The sequence below is a fragment of the Macaca thibetana genome, chromosome 3 (genome assembly GCF_024542745.1).
Source record: "Macaca thibetana thibetana isolate TM-01 chromosome 3, ASM2454274v1, whole genome shotgun sequence".
In the NCBI taxonomy this organism is placed as follows: Eukaryota; Metazoa; Chordata; class Mammalia; order Primates; family Cercopithecidae; genus Macaca; species Macaca thibetana.
This window is the reverse complement of record NC_065580.1, coordinates 170,856,704-170,869,091: the sequence shown is the minus strand read 5'-3', so window position 1 is coordinate 170,869,091 and position 12,388 is coordinate 170,856,704. Positions and strand designations below refer to the sequence as shown.

General features: G+C 44.0%; 1 protein-coding gene across 1 annotated transcript in view; it reads right to left on the bottom strand.

Moving 5' to 3' along the window:
• The window catches only part of ATP5PF (ATP synthase peripheral stalk subunit F6), a 985,871-nt gene that overhangs the window by 469,793 nt on the left and 503,690 nt on the right, over nucleotides 1–12,388 (bottom strand). The window lies entirely within an intron of this gene.

Genomic DNA, 12,388 nt, shown 5'->3' with positions numbered 1-12,388 from the left:
TGGGCGTGCTAGGTGGCCCATGCCTGTAATCCCAGTACTTTGGAAGGTCGAGGTGGGTAGATCACCTGATGTCAGGAGGTTGAGATCAGCCTGGCCAACATGGCAAAACCCCATCTCTACTAAAAATACAAAAATTAGGCTGGGTGCGGTGGCTCACGCCTGTAATCCCAGCACTCTGGGAGGCCGAGATAGGCGGATCACGAGGTCAGGAGATCGAGACCATCCTGGCTAACACGGTGAAACCCCGTCTCTACTAAAAATACAAAAAACTAGCCGGGCGAGGTGGCGAGTGCCTGTAGTCCAGCTACTCGGGAGGCTGAGGCAGGAGAATGGCGCAAACCCGGGAGGCGGAGCTTGCAGTGAGCTGAGATCCAGTCACTGCACTCCAGCCTGGGCGACAGAGCGAGACTCCGTCTCAAAAAAAAAAAAGATACAAAAATTACCTGGGTGTGGTGGCACACGCCTGTAGTCCCAGCTACTCGGGAGGCTGAGGCAGGAGAATCGCTTGAACCCAGGAGTCAGAGGTTGCAGTGAGCTGAGATCGTGCCACTGCACTCCAGCCTGGATGACAGAGCAAGACTCCATCTCAAAAATAATAATAATAATAAGTTGTGCTAGCCATATTTCAAGTGTTCAATAGCCACATATGGCTAGTGACTATAGTACTAGACAGCACCAACAAATAATATTTTGGTCATTACAGAAAGATCTGCTGGGCAGGCCTGAGCTGAGAAATGAGGGAAGGCAGATATATGTATGAGCACCTATGCAGAGAGGTGAGTAGATGTGGTGGGGGGAGCTTGTGGAAAGTCTTTCCTGATTTCTTCTGTGTCTCACTTAAGGCTACTCAGGAGAAGTACCTGGAGCTTTGAGGAAAAGGTGCAGACTATATCTCTAGGAGATAAAGAGAGTGAGGGGACACGGGGAAAACGGCAGGATTGCAGGACAACTTTTAAGATCCACTTCAGGCCAGCACAGTGGCTCACACCTCTCATCCCTTTTTTAAAAACTTTGAGACAGGGTCTTGTGCTATAACCCAGACTGGAGTGTGGTGGAGCAATCTCGGCTCACTGCAGCCTCAACCTCCTTGACTCAAGTGATCCTCCCATATCAACTCCACTACACCCGACTAATTTTTGTATATTTTGTAGAGACAGGGTTTCACCATGTTGCCCAGACTGGTTGCAAACTCCTAGACTTAAGCAATCTGCCAGCCTCGGCCTCCCAAAGTGCTGGGCATAAGGCACCACACCTGGCCACACCTGTAATCCCAACACTTTGGGAGACTGAGGTGCGGGAATCACTTGAGGCCAGTTCAAGATCATCCTGGACAACGTAGTGAGACCCCATCTCAACAAAAAAGAATTTTAAAAGTTAGTCAGGTGTGGCCAGGTGTGGTGGCTCATGCCTGTAATCCCAGCACTCTGGGAGGCTGACGCGGGCAGATCACAAGGTCAGGAGATCAAGACCATCCTGGCTAACATGGTGAAACCCCATCTCTACTGAAAATACAAAAATTAACCGGACGTGGTGGTGGTAATCCCAGCTACTCAGGACGCTGAGGCAGGAGAATGGCGTGAACCCAGGAGGCAGAGCTTGCAGTAAGCTGAGATCGCGCCACTGTACTGCGGCCTGGGCAACAGAGCGAGACTCCGTCTCAAAAAAAAAAAGTCACGTATGGTGGTTGTATTAGTCTGTTTTCATGCTGTTGTTAAAAGACATACCCAAGACCGGGCAATTTACGAATAAAGAGGTTTAATTAACGTACAGTTCCATGTGCCTGGGGAGGCCTTACAATCCTGGCGGAAGGCAAGGAGGAGCAAGTCACATCTTACGTGGATGGCAGCAGGCAAAGAGAGAGCTTGTGCAGAGAAACTCCCATTTTTATTTTTAAGCTATCAGAGCTCATGAGACTTACTCATTATCATGAGAACAGCACGGGAAAGATCCACCCCCATAATTTAATCATCTCCCTCTGGGTCCCTCCACAACGTGTGTGAATTATGGAAGCTGCAAGATGAGATTTGGGTGGGGACACAGAGCCAACCCAGATCTGTGGTGCTCACCTGTAGTGCTACCTACCTGGGGGGCTGAGGCCAGAGGAGCCCTGGAACCCAGGAATTTGAGGTTGCAGTGAGCTATGGTGGACTGCTGCACTCCAGAGCCAGCCCCTGTCTCTAAAAATAATTTTTAAAATATCCACTTTAGGTTAGTGATCTCTAATTTAGGGAGACCAGTCAGCATGCTGTGGAGTTTTTTCCAACTTACGTTCACTGGCATGAATGCACTGTTAGAGTAGACAGAAAGCTGGGGCTCGTCCAATGAGTGGTTCTCTGTCCCGGCTGCATGTTAGAATCACCTGGGTGAGTTATTTAAAAAAAAAAAAAAAAAAAAAATCAGAAGCCTCATCCTTGTAGCCAAAGGATCTGATTGAACATTCTGAAAATGGGGCCTGAGCAACAAACACTCATTTAAAGCTCCCAAGGTGATTCTAACACAGATTTTTTTTTTTTTTTATTTGAGACAGGGCTTCACTCTGTTGCTCAGACTGTAGTGCAGTGACGCCATCTTGGCTCACCACAACCTCTGCCTTCCAGGCTCGAGCAATTTTCCTGTCTCAGTCTCCCAAGTGGCTGGGATTACAGGCGCATGCCACTACTACCTGACTAGTTTTTTTTTTTTTTTTTTTTTTTTGGTATTTTTAGTAGAGATGGGGTTTCACAGTGTTGGCCAGGCTGGTCTTGAACTCCTGACCTCAAATGATCCACCCGCCTCGACCTCCCAAAGTGCTGGGATTACAGGCCAGATATGTGTTTAAGAACCACTGAGTTAGAGTAAGAATGTGGAGGAAATGGGCGGAGAAGAGATGAAGGATGGGGAACTGTGTTACTGATGGACATGGGTTCCACAGGTGCAAAGAAAGGCACTTGGGGTTTGTGCAGGGATGGGGGACGGGATCAGATTGAGAAGTGTTCAAGGCTGATGAGTGATGAGAGATGGGCTGGGAATTTAGGGCTTCTTGGGTGGCAAATACAAACTGGGTAGAGGGCACATGGCGATCTGCCCTGCTGGTCTAAATCAGCACAATCAACATAAATGTAGTAAAAACCATACAGATAATTTTAAATCTTTTATTGACCTTACTAGAAAAGAAACAAGTAAACTTAGTTTAACAGTATGTTTTGTTATCCAATGTATGCAAAATATTATTTCTTTTGTTGTTGTTGTTTTTGCAAATTTCTTAAAAAAAAAATAATAGAGACAGGGTCTTGCTATGTGGACCAGGCTGGTCTCAAACTCCTGGCCTCAAGCAATCCTCCCACCTCAGCCTCCCAAAGTGTTGGGACTACACGAATGAGCCACCACACCTAGCCCCAAATATTATTTCAACATAAAATCAGTATAAACATTACTGAGATATTTGACATCCTTATTTTTTTATAGTTAGTCTTCCAAGTTTGGTGTGCATTTTACACTTCAAGCACATCCCAGTTCAGAGCTGACACATTTCAAGTGCTCAATAACCATATGTGCGGTGGACTATGCAGGTCTAGGTGGTGGTGATGAGGTTGCAAAAGTTGGATGATTTCTACAGAACATTCCTTTCAGAATACAAACGTACTATAATATATTCAATCTTAAGGTAGCTGTATGTGATTATATAGAAATATGTTCTTATTTAACCCAATATAGCTTTTCCAGAAAAGTGTCATGAAAGTCTTAGTCCTATGCTCTGCTAAAGTCCGAAAATTCCATGTCGGCCACACTTATCTAATAGAGATTGGTCTGGCATGAATTTCCTGGTGAACCTGTGTGAGCATCAGCTTCCAGAGGTGTCTGTTTCTTTTTTCTGTGTATTCTCGTGCCAGTCTTTTAACACTCCAGTCTGCCTCCTTGCTTTCATCTGTGTGGAGGTGATCTTTTCTTATTTTCTGACAGTTGAAGTTACTCACTCTGGGGGAGAAAGGACGATGGGAAAGCCAGCAACCACTTGCCATGTAAGTGGTAGCAAAGCTGGATTTGATTTATTAGACCTGATATTAGGATTCCAGATTATTGTAAGCAAGAAAGGGCTTGTATTCTTTGTGGAGGATCACGTGACAAGGGATTGGCCACTCTACCGTGGAAATGACTCGAAACTAAGTTGCCAAAGAGGGGGTGGTTGGAGGGCAGTGTCTAGATAAAAGGGCACCAACAAAGATGAAGGAAAGGATGTTATGGAGAGAGAAGCAACAGAGAAGAGTGCCCTCAGACATGCTCGCAGGAGAAAATCAGGAAGTCAACTGGGGAAAAAAAAGTTTGCGTAGATGCCTTCTCTGTCTATGTCCTGTTGCTCAGAGTGGGAAAGAAGCAATCTGATATTTTACCACAGGCAAATAGACATGGCTTCATAGATGACACCAAGCGGTGGTAGAATAAAACTGATAACTGGAGTTAAGGAATGAGAGTGTAGTTCTTTTTCAAAAGACACTGACCTGGGAGTATGCTCTTTTGCTTGCTCAGCTGGAAAAACATTTAAAAGCTCCCTCTTCAAACAGGCAGCTTTGGTAGCCCCAGACCCAGGCGAACTCTTTGTCAGTGTCCAGGCCATTAGGACAGGATTTTAAAACAGGATTCTCACATCACGGCTCTACGTTGGAACACTGAATCAGATTATCTTTATCAGATGGTCTACACTCTATTCCCTCTCTTGTTCGGGTTTTATGCATTTCTGTGCTAGACTTTGAATACATAATTTGTCAATAGAGCACAGATTTTGTGAATCAGGCACATCCATGTTAAACCTGGGTCCATCATTTCCCACATGGTGACATCATGCCTATTAGCTAAGCTTAGTCTCTCTCCTACTCTACGAAATGATGGTAATGCAACGTACTCCCTGGGGCTCTTATGAGGCTCCTGGGGCTATTATGAGGCTTAGGGATGACATCTGTGAAGGGCTTGGCACCAATGGGCATTCAATGAATGCTAGTTGGGTATTGAGACTATGGACTCAATTTAGACAAGGATTTTTCATGCAATTTAGCTGGTTACTATACACAACAAAACAGAAGAGATCACAATGTGATAGTTGGCTAAAACAGTCTGAGTCGTACTTAAGTGAATTCTGGTCGGGGCCTTAGAAATAGACAAAGGAAAAGTGAGAGCCAGGCTGGGACATCTTTAGCAAAAGCTTGCCATGATTCTTGTTAAAGTATTGGGAGGATTCTGATGGGTGGCCTTTAGTCTGACATATTTCAGCCTCCACTCTCTTTCTCATCATCTTATTGAGCTATAATTCACATACCATACAATTCACTCATTTAAATTGTGCCATTTAATAGTTTTTAGTGTATTCACAGAGGAGTGCCACCATCACCATAGGCAATTTGAGGGCATTTTCATCACTTCAAAAAGAAACTGCTCTGCTTCTCCCTCCCCCAGCCCTAGGCAACCACTAATCTACATGCTTTCTCTGTAGATTTTCTCGTTCTGGGTATTTTATATAAATGGAATCATACATTATGTGGTCTTTTGTGACTGGTTTCTTTCACTTAACATAATGTCTTCAAAGTTCATCCATGCTGTATCACGTATCAGTACTTCATTTCTCTTATGACCAAATACTATTCCATTGGATGGTATACCTTATTTCGTTTGTCTATTCATCAGTCGATGGACATTTGGGTTGTCTCCACCTTTTGGCCATTATGAATGTTGTTGCTGTAAACATATGTGCATAAGGCCGGGTACGGTGGCTCAGGCCTGTAATCCCAGCACTTCGGGAGGACGATGCCGGAGGATCATGAGGTCAGAAGATGGAGACTATCCTGGCTAACACGGTGAAACCCCGTCTCTACTAAAAATACAAAAAATTAGCTGGGCGTGGTGGCTCCGGCCTGTAATCCCAGCACTAAGGGAGGCCGAGGTGGGTGGATCACGAGGTCAGGAGATCGAGACCATCCTGGCTAACACGGTGCAACCCTGTCTCTACTAAAAATACAAACAATTAGCTGGGCGCGGTGGCGGGCGCCTGTAGTCCCAGCTACTCAGGAGGCTGAGGCAGGAGAATGGCGTGAACCCGGGAGGCAGAGCTTGCAGTGAACCGAGATCGCACCACTGCACTCCAGCCTGGGCGACAGAGCGAGACTCCATGTCAATAAATAAATAAATAAATAAATTCCCTTGAGTATGTGCCTAGGAGTAGAATTGCTGGGTTTCAGCCTTCTCTTGGTTTTCCTGTTACAGGGAAGATCAAGAGTTAAGGACTCTACCCTTATCCCCCTAAAAACTTTCCTGTAAGAATCCTAAGTTAATAATGACTGAGCACCTACTACATACCGTCTACTATTCTAGGCACTGGACCTCTTTGCTAGGCACATCTCTCCCGGGTCAAGATGGAGCCTGACACTAGTGACAACTTTTATTCACAACAGGCATAATTGTAGGCTACCTTATGGGAACATCTGGTATGCCCAACTTATAGGGTTGCTTTGATACTTTGAGTATCATACTTTTTCTATTTGCTTGTGTACGTCTGCCTTTAGCTAGAGGCTGTAAATGTGGATCAAAAATAAAGATGTAGGGCCGGGGGCACGGTGGCTCATGCCTGTAATCCCAACGCTTTGGGAGGCCGAGGTGGGCAGATCACTTGAGGTCAGGAGTTCGAGACCAGCCTGGTCAACATAGTGAAACCCTGTCTCTACTGAAAATACAAAAATTAGCCAGGCGTGGTAGTGCACGCCTGTAATCCCAGCTACTTGGGCGGCTAAGACAGGAGAATCGCTTGAACCTGGGAGGCAGGGGTTGTAATGAGCCGAGATCGCACCACTGCACTCCAGCCTGGGTGATAGAGGGAGACTCTGTCTCAAAATAAATAAATAAATAAAATTTAAAAATAAAAATAAAGATGTATGACTTTCTTTGTTGTTGTCGCTGTTGTTTTGAGACAGGATTTCACTCTGTAGTCCAGGCTGGAGTGCTGTGGCACGATCCTAGCTCACTGCAGCCTTGAACTCCTGGGCTGAAGAGATCATCTTGCCTCAGCCTCCCAGACAACTGGGACAACAGGTGCACACCATCATGGCTGGCGAATTTTTTTTTTTTTTTTTTTTTTGAGACGGAGTCTCGCTCTGTCACCCAGGCTGGAGTGCAGTGGCCAGATCTCAGCTCACTGCAAGCTCCGCCTCCCGGGTTCCCGCCATTCTCCTGCCTCAGCCTCCCGAGTAGCTGGGACCACAGGCGCCGCCACCTCGCCCGGCTAATTTTTTGTGTTTTTTTTTTTTTTAGTAGAGACGGGGTTTCGCCGTGTTAGCCAGGATGGTCTCAATCTCCTGACCTAGTGATCCGCCCGTCTCGGCCTCCCAAAGTGCTGGGATTACAGGCTTGAGCCACCGTGCCCGGCCGGCTGGCAAATTTTTTAATTTTAATTTTAATTTTTTAGAGACAGGGCCTTGCTGTGTTGCTCAGGCTGGTCATAAACTCCTGGCCTCAAGCGATCCTTCCACTTTGACCTCCCAAAGCGCTGGGATTGCAGGCATGAGCCTCCACACCCGGTGCAGATGTACAACTTTTAAAAATGAAGAGAGGAACTCATGGGCACTACTGGCATACATCTAAGAATAAAATGTGAACAAGCTGGTTGTTGTATTATAACAACTTGGTTAATACAATATGGTATTGATGAGATGCTCCCAACTCATCTTGGAGTAACTGAACGATGCTACCTGACAAGTAGACATGAGTAGGAAGTGGAGGTATACAGGGGCTGGGGTGGGGCAAGGAGGCTTTCCAGGCATGGAGAAAAGTGTAAACTAAGACATAGCTTATGTGAGAAATAAGCGCAGTACAAGTAGTCCAGTGTTGCTGGATCATAAGGGCTTCTGGGATAAAGAATCTTCAAAGAAGGAGAGATATAATTGCTTAATATACGGCTCACCAATGGGATTATGCAATGATTTATAACTGTCCCCCAGATAGCTGTGTGACATCAGACAAGCCATTAACATCTCTGTGCCTCATTTGTCATCAAATGCTGCGTGGGAATAAAATGTCATGAATTATCTCCTTTCTAAAGTGACACATGAATTGCTGAAAAAAGAAAAATTAAGTTCTAAAGAACTTTCTTTCTTTCTTTCTTTCTTTTTTTTTTTTTGAGACAGAGTCTCGCCCAGGCTGTCCCCCAGGCTGGAGTGCAGTGGCGTGATCTCAGCTCACTGCAACCTCCGCCTCCCAGGTTCAAGCGATTCTCCTGCCTCAGCCTCCCAAGTAGCTGGGACTACAGGTGCCCACCACCACACCCGGCTGATTTTTTATATTTTTAGTGGAAACGGGGTTTCATCGTGTTAGCCAGGATGGTCTCGATCTCCTGACCTCATGATCTGCCCGCCTCGTCCTACCAAAGTGCTGGGGTGCTGGGATTACAGGCATGAGCCACCACACCCGGCCTAAGAACTTTCTAATATTGTCCTATACGTAGCCAAGTCTTGTGCAGATAAAATGATATAGAGGAGATGTGTTATAGATTAGACTCTAGATTAAACAGGTTAAAGTTAAAAAACCCTTTAAGAAATGAAGGACTTTCTAACTGGCTGGCAACTGATGCCTCAAGGATGCTATGCCACTCATGCCATGACCTGGAGAAAACATTTCCCAAACCCCAAGCTCAAGTCTGCACTTATCCTTCCCCAACAACACCCTTCATGACTCATGGAAAGGGCACACCTTCTATCTAACCGTAAATTCTCCTGTAATAGTTGTTTTGGAACATTTGGTGTGTCTCTGAAGATCGTGGATTGTTCATAACGTTCTGAGCCCATCCAGCCATCCAATAGTACCAATTTCTTCACAGATCATATGGTTACTATGAACTTCTGTAACATTTGGCTGTTTCCAGGTCTTTAAGATCTTAGCGGATGCTCCATCGGGAGCCACATCACGTTTTATTCTGAGATGTACACCAACAGTAGTCATGGGTTCCTCTCTTCCTATCTGAAGGCTGTACATCTTTATCTTTGATCTGCGTTTACTGCCTCTACCTCATGGCAGCCATACACAAGCAAATTGAAGGAGCACGATACTCCCAGTACCACAGCAACCCTTTAAGTTGGGCAAATGCCAGCCAACATATGCCAGCCTCCAGAGCCTTTGCTCTCATTTACAATTTCACATAGAGCAGTAAGGAAGACCAAGAGGTTGCTTTGATGCCTACACACAACTATTCCTAAATAGTGGACTCAGTCATAAACGTATGTAAGCACAAGGAGCAAAGAGACAGGGCATTTCCGATTCTTGCATCCATTTGATTCACCTGCAAGGTTGTCTTGGTTCTTTAACAGTCATCCCCATGAAAGAGCAACAAGAACATGGAAATGAGCAAGGAACAAGGCATGGTGGGATCTGTAAGACCTTAAATGTAAGGGGCACAGAAAGTAAAGACAGAAGCTCACTATGATATCAAAGCACAGGTTTAAATTAAGTAACTGAAAGTCTATGTTCCAAAATTGCTCTAAGATCATACAGCAGTGGATTCTCCATCGCAATGCTCCCTGAGAAAGGCGTATGCTAACACCAGTCCATAGCCATTAATGAAGGGGAGTGAAACTGACCTGTGCTGGTATATCTACTGTTGACTTATGTGGTACAGAGGTTGCCTAAATTATCACTATTTGTGACATAAAAATTTGAAAGTTGTAATATCTACTAAAATTTGCACAGTGGCTATCATTGATGGAATGCCATTTCCCAAATTGAATTCATAGGATAAGGCTGTGTTTGGAATTTAAGTTTTTATTACGAGCGTTGGTTAAGTACAGTTGACCCTTGAACAATGGGGGGGTTAGAGGTGCTGAGACTTTGCATATAACTCTTGACTCCCCCAAATCTTAACTACTAATAGCTGACTTAACTGGAAGCCTTACCAATAGCATGAAGAGTTAACACATATTTTGCATGCTATATGTATTATATACTGTATTCTTGCAATAAATTATGCTAATGAAAAGAAAATGTTATTAAGAAAATCATAAGAAAGAAAATATATTTACTGTTCATTAAATGGAAATGGATCACCAAAGTCTTCATGCTCATCATCTGCAGGTTGTATAGGCTGATGAAGAAGAGGAGAAGGAGACGTTGGTCTTGCTGTCTCAGGGGTGGCAGAGACAGAAGAAATGGAGGAGGTAGAAGGGAAGTCAGGAGAGGCAAGCACACTTGGTGTAACTTTTCTTGAGAAAAATCCCCTGTAAGTGATCTGTGCTGTTCAAACCCATGCTGTTCAAGGGCCAACTGTATTCTGTTTTCATCTGCATCATAATTCTTTACTTCTCCAGTCATGGGTTACCAAATTACTACAGTTTTATTGTTTTAAGTAATATGTTTACGTATTTAAAAAATGATGAATACATATATTACTAAGACAATAAAACTAGACCACCAATCCATAGAGAGTTCTATTTTTCTTTTGGTAAAATAAAACGTCAGAAAACAACCCTACTAGTAGGCCTGTGCACCCACCTTCCTGTGTTCTGAGTGTTGGCTGCGAAAAGCCCACAACTACCCCACTGGATGGAGAATTGTCCTCCGTAGACTTGGGCTGCCTCACTGTAAGTTGCCTTGGGTGGTGTGTATCCACCCCAACCATGGGCAGCACACACCCAGTTAATTGATTGGTGTGAAATCCTGCTTTTTTGCCTTAAGTTGGGACAATTTTCCTGGTGTCATTCTTGTTCCTAAACTTCTTATGACCTCTAGGCCAGGCGCGGTGGCTCAAGCCTGTAATCCCAGCACTTTGGGAGGCCGAGGCGGGTGGATCACGAGGTCAGGAGATCGAGACCATCCTGGCTAACACAGTGAAACCCCGTCTCTACTAAAAAAATACAAAAAAAACAAAAACAAAAAAAACTAGCCGGGCGAGGTGGCGGGTACCTGTAGTCCCAGCTACTCGGGAGGCTGATGCAGGAGAATGGCGTAAACCTGGGAGGCGGAGCTTGCAGTGAGCTGAGATCCGGCCACTGCACTCCAACCTGGGGGACAGAGCGAGACTCCGTCTCAAAAAAAAAAAAAACAGAAAACTTCTTATGACCTCAGGCTGAGGCCAGACTTCCACCGTAACCATAACTTGCATTTGCTTCTCCTCCTGCCCTTTTCTGCTTCCCTCACCTTCTTGCTAATTTCTTCCTAAACATTCCCTCAATAAACCACTTGCATTAGAACCTCTATCTCAGGTTCTGCCTCCAGGACTGTGTGAAAGCATCCACTAGTCCCAAATGACAATAAAGATTAAAAAATGTTACAATAAAAGGATTTAACCGCTTTCAAATAGAGGGCACTCATTTACAAAGTAGTAAAGGATACACATTTAATTATATAAAAATATGATAGATGTTTGGAAATTTTGACATGTAGTCACAGAATAATGTGAAAATTATATACAATTATTGACATTCAAATAGCAGAAACATAAAAAGTCAAAGGTTGGCCATGGATGACCCTCATCAAGGGCAAATGTGTGCATCTATGCCCTTATATTTAATGGCAATGAACTTGTCAGCTACATCCTGTTTGACATTTATAGAATGATGTGTGATAATGGGATTGATGAATTCATTAGCATTATGAATCATTCATAAATAGAATCTTTAGCACATTTTGTTAAGTGTGAACTAAAATATGTTGTTTGGAGAGGACAAAGATTACAAATGTTTTAAATTGGGTTCCCAAAGGGCAAGGACAATTAAACAATCACATTCCACCCTAAATGATGGAAAGGTGAAATGTACTTCTTCTCAGTCATGTTATGCTCATGTGGCCAGTTGGGGCAGAGGAGTTTAGGAAAATCCAGAGAAGTACAAAGCTTGAGGAGGAGCATAAAGCTAAACACCAGGCACTGAGTCAGACACTGGACAGGAAGTTCTTTTCTGATTTTTCAAATGAAAAGACTGTACAGTTGAGATTAAGATTCATTAATTTATTGATTCAAGCAATATTTAGAGAGCTCCTCTTACGTGCTGGGTCCTGTGGTTGTTGCTGCAGTTACAGATATGAAGAGGCAGGAGAGCTCCCAAGCCAAGTATGCAGGATTGTGTCATTTCTCGTTCCATGCTTTTTACTAATCATGTCTGGGAGTTTATAGGCTGTGTCTACATTTGTGTGGTTTCCTAGATATTTCAAATATTTAAAAATATCCAAGCCCTTTCCCATTGCCTTAAACTCTTCCGTTAATTCATATTCCAGAATTGGCACAGGGAAAAAGGGATCTCTTCTTTCTCCCAGGGAAAAAACCCCACAAGCCTATAGTTCTGGTAAATTAATGTGTGAATATTCTTCATTAAATATTCTGTATCTTATTTTTTTCCCCTGAAAAATGAAAATGTTACTTATGCCCCTGAGAGTACTTTGGTGAATATTA